Source organism: Callospermophilus lateralis, chromosome 15, assembly GCF_048772815.1.
Source record: "Callospermophilus lateralis isolate mCalLat2 chromosome 15, mCalLat2.hap1, whole genome shotgun sequence".
Taxonomy (NCBI): Eukaryota; Metazoa; Chordata; class Mammalia; order Rodentia; family Sciuridae; genus Callospermophilus; species Callospermophilus lateralis.
This window is the reverse complement of record NC_135319.1, coordinates 62,327,217-62,340,357: the sequence shown is the minus strand read 5'-3', so window position 1 is coordinate 62,340,357 and position 13,141 is coordinate 62,327,217. Positions and strand designations below refer to the sequence as shown.

The 13,141-nt window shown below is 35.3% G+C and overlaps 1 protein-coding gene across 1 annotated transcript in view; it reads left to right on the top strand.

Annotated features, from left to right (window-relative positions):
- The first annotated feature begins 8,892 nt into the window (after positions 1 to 8,892).
- The window catches only part of LOC143381653 (cytochrome P450 2C19-like), a 162,103-nt gene continuing 157,854 nt past the window's right edge, over positions 8,893 to 13,141 (top strand). Inside the window, exon 1 of the mRNA XM_076835366.1 lies at positions 8,893 to 8,979. The gene's annotated coding sequence lies outside the window, so the exon portion shown is untranslated. The remainder of the gene's footprint in view (positions 8,980 to 13,141) is intronic.

The following is a 13,141-nucleotide window of genomic DNA, read 5'->3' as shown; positions in this document are numbered from 1 at the left end:
CATCTTTGAAATGTCCCCAATCCTAATGAAATCCAAGCCAAGATTCAACAAGTATTGTCTTCATCCTGGTATTATTTACTATACATAATTCTAACATCAACTTTTTATATAGCCAATATTTTACCTTCAAACCATCTGAATGTATTTCTTCTGACTGTTAAAGAATTAATTGAAATAATTATATACTTTATAATTATATACTTTATATATATATATATATATATATATATATAATTATATACTTTATAATTATATACTTTATATATATATATAATTATATACTTTATATACTTTCCTAGTCCTAGATTAGACTCCTAAAAACTCCTATTCTCTCTCACACTGTCTGCTACTACCTCAAATACCCTCCATCCATTTTTTTCTCCTTTTGAACGTGGTCCATATCATTTTATTCTATCTTTTCTTTCCTTTTCTCAATCCTTTGCTCAATTTTTTTATTACACTTTCAGCCTGATAATGTTATAACAATTTTACTATATAGAATAATTAATTCTTCAATCTGCTCCAGAAACTTACTACAAGATTATACCTGGATTAGAAGAAATTTAAATAACAATATCAACAAGTTTTTCACCTTTCATATGGCTAAATAGCATGTGGCTTGTCTTTGAAATGATTGAAGTAAATAGGGTTCAGCAGAATCTCCCAATGTGGACTGGAATCAACTGAGGCCACACACTAAATTAAAGTACCTGAATATTCACTCAATTCAGGGCTCATAAGAAAAAGAAGCGAATGAAGTAGTCCATTGATCAAAAGAAAAAGAAAAAACCATCCCAAAATATGGGTAGATATACAAGCAATATTGAAAAACAAGGAAACAAACTATTTCAAATATCTCATAACACTTTAACAAGTGACTCCAATGACACCACAATGAAGAAAATGTCAGAGAAAGAATCTAGAAGATTTCAATGACCTAAGAGAAGATGTAAAGAGTTAAATTAGAGGGGCTGGGGTTGTGACTCAGCCCTGGAACACTCGCCTGACACGTGCAGAGCCCTGGGTTCGATCCTCAGCACCACATAAAAATAAATAAGATAAAAGTACTGTGTCCAGCTATAACTAAAAAAATAAAAAATATTTTAAAAAATCAGAGTTTGTTTTAAAAAAGAGTTAAATTAGAGGGAAAATACAGGAAGTGAAATTCCACTTTAATAAAGAGATGGAGATACTGAAAAAGAATTAAACAAAAATCCTGGAAATGAAAGACTCTATAAACCAGATCATATCATTTTAAAAATATATTTTCAGGCCTTGAAGACAAAATATATAATCTTGAAAGTAAAGTTCACCATAAAGAAAAGATGTTAAGAGACCATGACCAGAATATTCAAGAAATATGGGACAACATCAAAAAACCAAATTTAAGAATTATTGGGATAGATTAATGTTCTAAAATGCAAACAAAGGGGTACACAATCTTTTCAATGAAATAATATTAGAAAATTTCTAAACCTTAGAAATGACATAAAAATTACAATATAAGAGGCATATAGGATTCAAATATACAAAAATTGAAAAAAACCTAATCAAGATACATTATAATGAAAATGCTTAACATACAGAATAAGGATAGAAGACTAAAATCTGTTGGAGAAAAATGGCTGGTTACTTTTAGAGGTAAACCAATTTAAATTTCAACTGACTTCTCAACCCAGATCCTAAAATTCAAGAGGCCTTGGCATAATTCATACCAAGCTCAAAATGAAGATGGGTGCCAACTAAGACTACTATCCCCAGCAAAATTAAGCTTCAGAATTAAAAATGGAATAAAAACCTTTCATAATAAATAGAAGCCAAAATAATTCATAACACAAAACCTACAATACAAAATATATTGAATGAAATATTTTATGAAGAAATAAAAAATAAAATTGAAAACCAGCATAGAGCTTTCTTATGCTAGAAGAGTAATCAGTTAAAGGAAAATCAAGTCTGAATTAGATATCAGAAATAAAGTGGAAGAAAATAAAATCCTCTCTATAATACCATTGAATGTAAACAGTCTAAACACTTTAATAAAAAGACATAGAATGGTGGTCCAGGGACCCAGAGGAGAGAGACACCCTGTGCCCAAGCAGGGAGGCACCCCACACTTGGGGTTCCTTATTCACCAAAGTGTGACTCCACAGCCCAATATCAGGGTACATATAGCCTTGATGCTGCCGCAGACATCAAACTGGGACATCACTACTTCTATCAAGGGACAAAAATAAGGACCTGGTAAAATGTCATCAAGGTCCTTGTGGTCTTGGCTGCACCAGAGGTCTCTCTACTATGGGTACTAACAGTCATCCTGTTGATGAGGTAACAGGGAGTCTTGCATGGTGTTGCCTCTCTCTGGTTTCTCCTAACAGCCAACTTCTTATGATTACCCTTTCAGTAGATATATAATAAAATACCTCTATATTCTCAACTTCTACCTCATAAACATTACAGACAACTCCCCCACCCCCTCATACCATTAGAAACTGTAAACCATTATGCAAATCTATTGACTATATGGTAGAAGATAACTGAACTCATCATTTCTGATTATAGCCACAAATCTGTAAATGTTAAAATATAAATTAATTGATTTATGACTGCATGTTGGGTACATTGTGTGCTGTAATACTGATATCCTCCTTAAAGGTGAGGTATTGGTAACCTGCAGGGACACTATGAGACAATATGGCAGAAAAAGAGGGAACACTTCCAAACACATTCTAGGAGGCCAATATCATCCTGATTCCAAAACCAGATGAAGACACATCAAAAAATAACACTTCAAACAAGTATCTCTAATGAATATAGATGCAAAAATTCTCAATAAAATTCTGGCAAGTCAAATACAAAGACATATCAAAAACAGAGTTCACTACAATCAAGTGGGATTCATCCCAGGGATGCAAGGTTAGTTCAACATATGGAAATCAATAAAGGTAATTCATCACATCAATAGACACAAAGATAAAAATCAGATGATTATCTCAATAGATTCAGAAAAAGCATTTGACATAACACACCATCCCTTCATGTTCAAAATCATAGAAAAAAATAGGGATAACAGGATCATATCTCAACATCATAAAAGCTATCTATGCTAAGCTCCAGGCCAACACCATTCTAAATGGAGAAAAATTGAAAGCATTCCCTCTAAAAACTGGAACAAGACAGGGATGCCCTCTTTCACTACTTCTATTTAACAAAGTTTTTGAAACTCTAGCCAGAGCAATTATACAGACAAAATAAATTAAAGGGATATGGATAGGAAAAAATAACCTCAAGTTATCATTATTTGCCAACAATATGATTCTATACCCAGAAGACCCCAAAAATTACACCAGAAATCTTCTAGAATGAATAAATGAATTCAGCAAAGTAGCAGGGTATAAAATCAACACCCATAAATCAAAGGCATTTCTGTACATGAGTGACAAATCTTCAGAAAGAGAAATTAGAATAACTAATCCATTTACAATAGCCTTGAAAAAAATTGAGAATCAACTTAACAAAAGAGGTGAAAGGCTTCTACGATGAAAACTACAGAACACTAAAGAAAGAAATTAAAAAGACCTTAGAAGATAGAAAGATCTCCCTTGTTCTTGGATAGGAAGAATTGATATTTTCAAAATGACCATACTACCAAAAGCACTACACAGATTCAATGCAATCCCAATCAAAATCCCAATGATATTTCTCATTGAAATAGAAAAAAGCAATCAGGAAATTCATCTGGAAAAATAATAGACCCAAAATAATCAAAGCAATCCTTATCAAGAAGAGTAAAGCTGGTGGCATTACTTTACCAGACCTTAAACTATACTAAAATGCAAGAGTAACAAAAACAGCATGGCATTGGCACCATTGGTAGACCTTTTGGTACAGAATAGAGGATGTAAAGACGAACCCACACAACTACTATTATCTCATAATGGGAAAAGATGCCAAAAACATATATTGGAGAAAAGATAGCCTCTTCAACAAATTGTGCTGGGTAAACAGGAAATACATATGCAACAAAATAAAATTAGACCCCTATCTCTCACCATGCATGAAACTCAACTCAAAGTGAGTCTAGAACCTAGGAATTAAACCAGAGACCTTGTGCCTAATAGAGAAAAAAGTAGGCCCAAATCTCCATCATGTCAGATTTGGCCCCAACTTTCTTAATAAGACTCCCATAGTGCAAGACTTAAAACCAAGAATCAATAAATGGGATGGATTCAAACTAAAAAGCTTCTTCTCAGAAAAAGAAATAAACAGTGAGGTGAATAGAGAGCCCACAACTTGGGAGCAAATCTTTACCCCTCATCAGATAGAGCACTAATCTCTAGGGATATAAAGAACTCAAAAATTTGAACATCCAAAAACAAATAACTCAATCAATAAGTGGGCCAAGGAACTGAACAGAAACTTCTCAGAAGAGAATATATTATCAATCAACAAATATATGAAAAAATGTTTAACATCTCTAGCAATTAGAGAAATGCAAATCAAAACTACTCTAAGATTTCATTTCACCCCAGTGAGAATGGCAGCTATCAAGAATACAAACAACAATAAGTGTTGGTGAGGATGTGGGGGAAAAGATACACTCATACATTGCTATTGGGACTACAAATTGGTGCAGCTAATATGGAAAGCAGTATGGAGATAACTTGGAAAACTTGGGTCAAAAACTATTTGGCCCAGCTATCCCACTTCTCAGTTTATACCCAAAGGACTTAAAACAGCAGGGATGAAACCACATCAACGTTTATAGCAACACAATTCACAATAGCTAAATTGTGGAACCAACCCAGATGCCCTTCAGTACATTAATGGATAGGGAAAAACTGTGGTATATATACACAATGGAATATTACTCATCATTAGAAGTGAACAAAACCATGGCATTTGCTGGTAAAAGGATGGAGTTGGAGAATATTATGCTAAGTGAAGTAAGCCAATTCTCAAAAAACAAAAGTCAAGTGTTTTATTTGACATGAGGATGCTGACTCATAATGGGGATGGGAGGGGTGGGAAGCATGGGAGAAATGGAGGAACTTTAAATATGGTAAACGGGAGAGAAAGGAAGGGAGGGGACATGGGGGTAAGAAAGATGGTGGAATGAGATGGACATCATTACCCTAAGTACATGTTTGAAGACATGAATGTTGTGAACCTACTTTGTGTACAACCAGAGACTTGAAAAATTGTGCTCTATATGTGAAATATGAATTGAATTGCATTCTGCCACCATATATTTAAAAAAAACAAATAAATAATTTTTAAAAGACATAGATTGGAAAATTGGATTGAAAAACAAGACCCAACTATATGTTGTTTGCATGAGACTCACTTATAGGCAAGGATTTCAACAGACTGAGGGTGAAAAAATGAGAAAATATATACCATGCAAATTGTACCCATAACTATCAGAGGTAACCAATCTTATACCATGTTCAAGGATTGGAAGAATAAATATTGTCCAAAGGGGCATACTAACAAATTCAATGCAATATCCATACAAACACCAATGAATTTTTTTAAGAACTAGAAAAAACAATTATACAATTCATATGAAAATTCAAGACTTCCAAATAAGCAATGCCATCTTAAACAAGAACAAAGCAAGAGGCACAACAGTACCTGATTTCAAGATATACAATAGAGCTATAGTAATCAAATCAGAATGGCACCGGCTTAAAAACAGATCAATAAGTAATGGAACAGAATCAAGATCCCAGAAGAGTTATGCATATATAGTCAACTGTTTCTCATCAAAGGTGTTAAGAACATACATAGGAGAAAACATTCTCTTTAACATAGCTGTGAAAACTATTTACTCACATACAGAAAAATGAAACTTGATTCTTACCTCTTACTCTGCACAAAATAAACTCAAAATTGGTCAAAGATATAAATATAAGTCCTGTAGCCAAAATTGCTAGATAAAAACATAGTGGAAAGTCTTCAAAACATATGACTTCCAAAGCAGAAAGGGGAAAAAAGCAAAAATACACAAATGAATTACATCAAACTGAAATGCTTGTGCACATCAAAGCAAACCATGAATGCAATGAAAAGATAACTTACAGGATTGGAAAAATCCTTGCCAACTCTTTCTCTGATGAATTAATAACTGAAATGTACAAATAACTCAAAAAGTTAAAAGCAAAAGCAAAAGCAAGGCAAATAATCACTTTTAAAATTGAAAGATGATAAAGAGATGTTGGATTTGATTAGTGCATGATTAGGGCAAATGATTTAAATAGATACTTTTAAAAGAGGAAATACAAGATTTGCATGTATATTAAAAAACATTTAATGTCATTAGCCATTAGGAAAATGTGATATTATCCTCACCCCAGTTATAATTGCTATCATAGGGAAAAAATTCCACCAAATAAAAGTACTCAAGAATTAAATGGAGCAAATTACATTCCATACATGTATAATTATATCAAAATATATCCCACTATTTTGTATTGCTTGAATGCACTAATAAAGAGATTTTTAAAATTGAAGAAGATGAAAAGAAAAGGAAACTTTCTCTTTGGTGATAAAAATTAGTATAGTCATCATGGAAAATAGCATGGAGTCTTCTCTAAAGACAAAAAATAGCTCAATCATATGATCCAGGTACCTAACTTTGGGTAGGTACACAGTCAAAAGAAACATTAAATCAGTATAACAAAGAAAAACCTGCAATTCCATGTTTATTATGGCAATATTCACAATAGCTAAATTAGGGAATTAATTTAACTGCCCATCAAAAGATGAGTGGGTAAATACACAGTCAAAAGAAACATTAAATCAGTATAACAAAGAAAAACCTGCAATTCCATGTTTATTATGGCAATATTCACAATAGCTAAATTAGGGAATTAATTTAACTGCCCATCAAAAGATGAGTGGGTAAATAAAAGGCTCACACATGTATACACACAGTGCTATACTATTCAGGTATAAAGAATGAAATTTTGTAACTTACAGCAAAGTGGACAGAAGTATCTAACTTTGGGTAGGTACTCAGTCAAAAATAAATAAATAAATAAATCAGTATACCAAAGAAAAACCTGCAATTCCATATTTATGTTCATTATGTTAAGTGAAATAAGCCAGGTACTGCTAATCTCTGTTAGATTACTAGAGGTTGAGTAGGGTAGAAAGAAGGAAAAATGATAAAGAAATATTGGATTTGATTAGTGCATGCTCTAAGCATGTGATGAAGTAGCACACTGAACCCCATTATTATTATGAACAAATAATACATATATAAAGAAAAATTTGAAAAAATGGGAGATTCTCATATTATTAGAAGTAGAAAGAATCTCAAAGATCCCCTATCTTAATACTTCATATTTAATAATGAGAAATTGTGACTCAGTTTCTTTCACCTGTTCTTCCTTTTTCTTGTCATTTCTCCTTTCCCCTCAATCTCCTTCTTCTAATCCATTGATCTCTCTTCTGTTCTTATGGGATCCACCATCCCCCACCCTTTTTCCCCTTATTTTGGTCTAGTTTCTCCATATGAGAGATAACAGTCAACTCTTGACTTTCTGGATGTGGCTTATTTCACTTAGCATGATGTTCTCCAGTTCCATCCATTACCAGCAAATGCCATAATGTCAGTCTTCTTTGTGACTGAGTAGAACTTCATGATAAATATAAACCACATTTTATCTAACCATTCAACTGTTAACAGGCACCTGGCTTATGATATGGTTACCCTATCCTTTTCAGTCTCTTGTAATCAGAAACATTTCCCTTCATTTGAGTGGTATATTTCCTTCCAGGGTGAAACTTTACTGAAGAATTCAGTAAAACATATATATTTATGACATTTCTTTTAGAATCCTAAGATATTTTTGGTTCATAATTTTTTCTTCCTCAAAACATTTAAAATGCACTTTCACATTAATCAGCCTTCCATCACTGTGAGATCAAATACCTCATATAAACAATTTTAAGAAGAAAGATTTGTTTTTGATCATGGTTTCAGAGTTAGTCTGTGGTCAGTTGACTCCATTCCTTTAGACCTGTAGTGAGGCAGAAAATCATTGCAGAGAGTGGAGGGTACAGCAGATGTGCTCAGCTCATGTCAGCTGGGAAACACAGAGAGAAGGGCAGAAAGAGAGGGGAAGGGAGTGGGGAGACAAGATATACTCTTTAAAGGCATAAATTTACCTATTTCCTCCAATTAGCCAGCTCTTACTAAAATTTCCAGAAGTTCCCCCATAGTCCACCAGTAGGAGACCAAGCCTTCAGGACATGAGTCTTTGGGGAGATTTCAGATACAAAAGATAACAGTCAGGTTGGTTTAGCTGACTGTTTTCTATAGACTAGGTTCCAGTTATGATTTGAGGATGGAAAATATACATAGATGCTATGTATGAAAGTACATAATAGTGAATTACATTGGTGAGGTGTGGACATGGATATTATCTATGCCATTGTTGGTTATGGGCATTTATTTCATAGTTCAACAACCCTCCAAAGGAAATCGTCATCCAAATAAGATGTGTGAAAACTACAGTGATTAAATAGAGCAACAGGTAGTGACATAAACCAGTGACCAAGGTTGATGGTGATGAGAACAGATTAAAGTACCAAAGTTCACAAGCACTCACCCTTCACATGCAATGGGAGGGCACACAGCCAATGACCTCTCAAATCCCCTCACCCATCCTCTTGGTTCATGATCTGTCTGGCTGGACATGCGATTGATCTTCTTTGTACTTTGGTTTTTCTTCTATGGAAAAGAAGATTGAACTAATTGACTTCCCCTGGATTTTGCAACCCTATGACTTCTTTGTACTTGGTTTATCTGTGTCTGTTGTTCCCAGGGCACAACCATATTAACATCACTGGCATCTGTGCTACATTGCAGCAAGTAATTCCCCAACACAGAGATGTTTGGTCCTGACCACATTCTGGGTGAGAGTGGCAACTTTAAGAGAAGTAACTACATGTTTTCCTTGTCAGGAAGTAGAAACTTATTTCCATGTGTTTCAAGGGATTAAGTACCTTTCTGGGATTGGTTGGAACTTATGTGGTGCCTTTCCTGGGCCCAGCCGATTTGCCCATGCACTTTCCTTTATCATGACACTTTCTCAATGTGTCCAAACAGTGGGGCATTAGGGGTTATTTTTTTAATGCTTTTATTGTGCATTACAGTTGATTATAATAGTTGGATCTTTTTGTTTGTTTGGGGTACAAACAAAAAGGAATTGAACTTAGAGATGCTTACCACTGAGACACATACCCATCTTTTTAAAAATTTTTATTTTGAGAGTCTTGCTCAGTTACTTATGGCTTCGCTAAGTTGTCAAGGCTGGCTTTGAACTTACCATCCTCCTGCTTCAGCTTCCTAAGATGCTGGGATTAACGGTGTGTGCCACCATGCCTGTCTAGTTGGATCCATTTTGACGTAATCATATATACACAGAATTTACTTTTCTCCACTGTGATCCCCAGCGCTTCTTCTTTTTCTTCCCTCCTCCCTCTTCCTGTCCCCTTCCTATACCAAAAATGTTTTTATTGTTTCTTTTTAATTATGTATAATATTAGGATTCACTTTGACATGATTTGAAAATCATGAAATATAATTTTCTGTAATTCAGTCCCCAATATTTCCCCTTTTATTCCCCTCCTCCCTCTCCCTCTTCAATTCCCTCTATTCCATTGATCTTTCTGCTATTTTAGTTATTTGGATGTTTTTGTTGTTTGTTTTAGTTAGCATATTCTGGATATTCATGATGGTAAGTTTCAGTATTAGGTCAGATTAATTTCTCTTTTCTTCCATTATCCCATCTGTTCTCCTTCCCCCTCAGTCCACTTCATCTAGCCCACAGGTCTTTCTTTTATTTTCATATAACCTCCTCCATGTCCTTTTCTTTCTCTTTCTCATTTTTTCCTCCCTTACTTTGGAATATCTTCTACATATCAGAGTAAGCATTCAACCTTTGGCTTTCTGATAAGGTTTCAGCACATTTCTTCCACATTAAGAAGGTGTGAAGTATCTGTATCCTTCATTTATATACATCACAGAGGTATCAAAGGTCTTCCCTAGAAGTTAAAACTCATTAAGACTCTCTTCACCCATCAGGAGAAAGGATCTCACTTCACAACTTGATTGTCTTTGTTACCCATAACCCAGGCTCAGCTACGGATATAAAAGTCTCCAATAGCAGACATCAGCACCAATAACCTCCTACCCAGTTGGGGAAGCAGATGAGTAATCAGTCCACTGAGATGCAATAGAGCTAGTGCTGTGAGAGAGGGGAGCACAGATTGCTGGGGTAGAGGCAGTTATGTGTGAGAAGACTCCAGGTTTGCACCCTATCATAGGCCACTATGGAGCATAAAATGGATCAAGCAACACTGTAATCCTATAAATGACAGCTGAGCTGCCTCAAATGAGGAGTAAATGTACCACAAGAAGAGGATATTTGTTCTCAATCAGGAAGGTCAGGATGTACCAGGATACCCTGAAATGAACACAGAGCACACTTCTCTTCTTCCTGTGATGAGCATGTGTCTCACACACTGGATCAGCACACCTGCATTGTGTGTGCTGAGTCTCTGGCCATGGAATCTCCTTCCTTGATTCTGCCACTTCGATGCCTGCTCTACATCAGGCATTGTAGATACCACAATCACAAGGAAGAGACCTCTCTTCAAATCCACATTTCAACACAACAGAAAGATAAACAAATAAATGGAAATCAATGTGTCCAGATCATCTATGCATCGATGAAATCATGAATATTATGTTGAGGAAAACTAATGACTTTATTGTTTGAGAGAATCACAAAGAGTGAAAAGAGAAAGTGAATTTGACTGAGTCTCGATGCTGTATAGGAAAAGTGCAACTTAGAAAAAGAGGACAGCATGTATAATACTAGAAATTTCCTGATGTGTTGCAGACTGATTAAAAAGTAGGTATAACTAGGACTATGAAAAGAGGGTGTTAACAATGGAGAAAAGGTTCATGAAACATTAGATTGGTAACAGGAATCACAAGCAATGTGACTGTGTTTCTAGGAAAATATAGATGGAAACTTGAAAATGACATCAAAGAGCAGGTATAATGTAAGAATATTTAATAAAGTATTGCCATGATTATGGAACTCAGTAATTTTCTGAATGACATTAGGATAAAATGTTAGATGGGTAGCAAATCTGTCATCCTTTGCCCTTATGCCTATCTGCTGCCTTCCATACCTCCACTCATCCTTCCCTCTCTCCATCCATCCTTTCATCCATCCAATCATTCATTAAACAATTACTTAGTATTCTCTTTGTGCCAGTTAGAAACACAGTGATCGTCACAGTCACAGTTACACACAGAGTAACTATTCTGGTTTTGTATCTTCTGGAAAAAAAAAAAAAGATAAGTGTGGAAGAGGGCCTGGCCCTCATGGAACTATCTTCTTGTCTAGTTCTTAGAAGTTGGTTTTCAGAGAATAGGTAGAAATAGGGAGCTCTGTCTCATTCCAGTCTGAAGAAAGGGCAGGCTACCAGATTATTTAATGAGACCCTGCAGACCTACATGAACAAGCAGGATTTTTCTGGTGGTGTGTTAATCACTCAGTTGAAACCTAAAGGTTACCACAAAGGTTTATAACCGACGATTAAGAATAGGCATAAAGTTGAAGAATCTGAAAACCAGAGTTGTGGGAAGACAGCCATGAATTAATTGAGGGTCTTCTCTTACTATGGCAGCCAGGGAGATTTTAGGTTTAACCTTGGAAAATATCCCTGGCTTTCCACGAAATAGATTGCTCAAAGCACATGACCTTTATCTTCGCTCTACTAGGAAGATCCTTCACAGTAGCTCCGGAGATGGGCATAACCCATTGGGAACTGGACAGACCACCTTCAACCCTTTATTTTGGTGAAGAACATTCCATGGAAGGCCTTTGATGTTCCCCAATATAAATAAAGCAGGTACAGGCTCCATTTCGCTTTTTAGTCTAGAAACTGGATCTGTCTGGTGGGCTTGCCCTGCCCACCCCCAAGTTTTGAAAATATTTTATGTGTCCTGTGGTTTTTTTGGTTGTTCTATTTTTTCCTAGCTTTTATTTCTCAGCCAGCCCATTCCACCGAGGGGAATCCCATTTCCACCACCTATGCGGGACATGGGCAGGACAGAGTTCTGGTTTAAATAATTGTGTTTATTGTTACATTGATCCACTCCAAAACATGCTTTATGAACACATCTTTTTGGCAGGAGAAAGGTAAAGTCATCTTGAGCCTCAAATCATCATGACATTAATTGATGTAAATGTGTAGCACATAATTGAAGAACCCCTGACAAATATGCATCATCAAATAAAGAGTCCAAAACACTCTTTTGATAATGATCAAAACCTATTTATGAGAAACACTTTCACAAAAATAATAGGGACATCCATATTCTAAAAGAGGATATCTCTAAATCCTAAAAATATTTTAATGGTGAAATATTGAACTCTTTCTCCACAAAATTGAGACAAAGTAAGGATATTCACTCTTATTAGTTTTACTGTTAAATTGTAGGATTTCAGCAAAAACTGGTAAATATTCCTGAAATTTTCTCTAACATGAAACACTCAGAGTGCAGTGAAAATATTATGAACATTCTTTAATATTTCTGGAAATTAGCCAAAGCTCCCAGAAAAGTGTCAAGTGTTTATTCAACATTTGTGTATAAATCTTAGTGAGAATATTGATAATATCTTGTTCTAATTTGTCTCATTCCCTCCCTACATCTCCACAGCATAGAAGTAGACCTGAAAATATAATAGCCCATGATCACGGGTGAAAACAGAGGTCTATCAGACACTGGAGGAGGCAGCATGGAGTTGCGGCCCCCTCAAAGCTCTATTCCAGAACATTGTCATTATTCGACTCATCTTGGAACTCTGGAAGATCCCACATGCAGAGCTGTTTGTATTGACCTGACTCTGAGCTTGAACAGTATAAGTGCCATACGTAGAGGACCCTTAGAGGCAATTTCTGAGCATTGTGGATGCCTGATGTGGATAACAGTTGAATAAATTAATGGGCTAACTAAAAAGCTCAAAAAAAAAATCTTGGTGAATGAGCTGTTCATAAGAAGCATTGAGCAGGTCCAATGTGTTCCTGGGGCATTAGAAAGCCATGC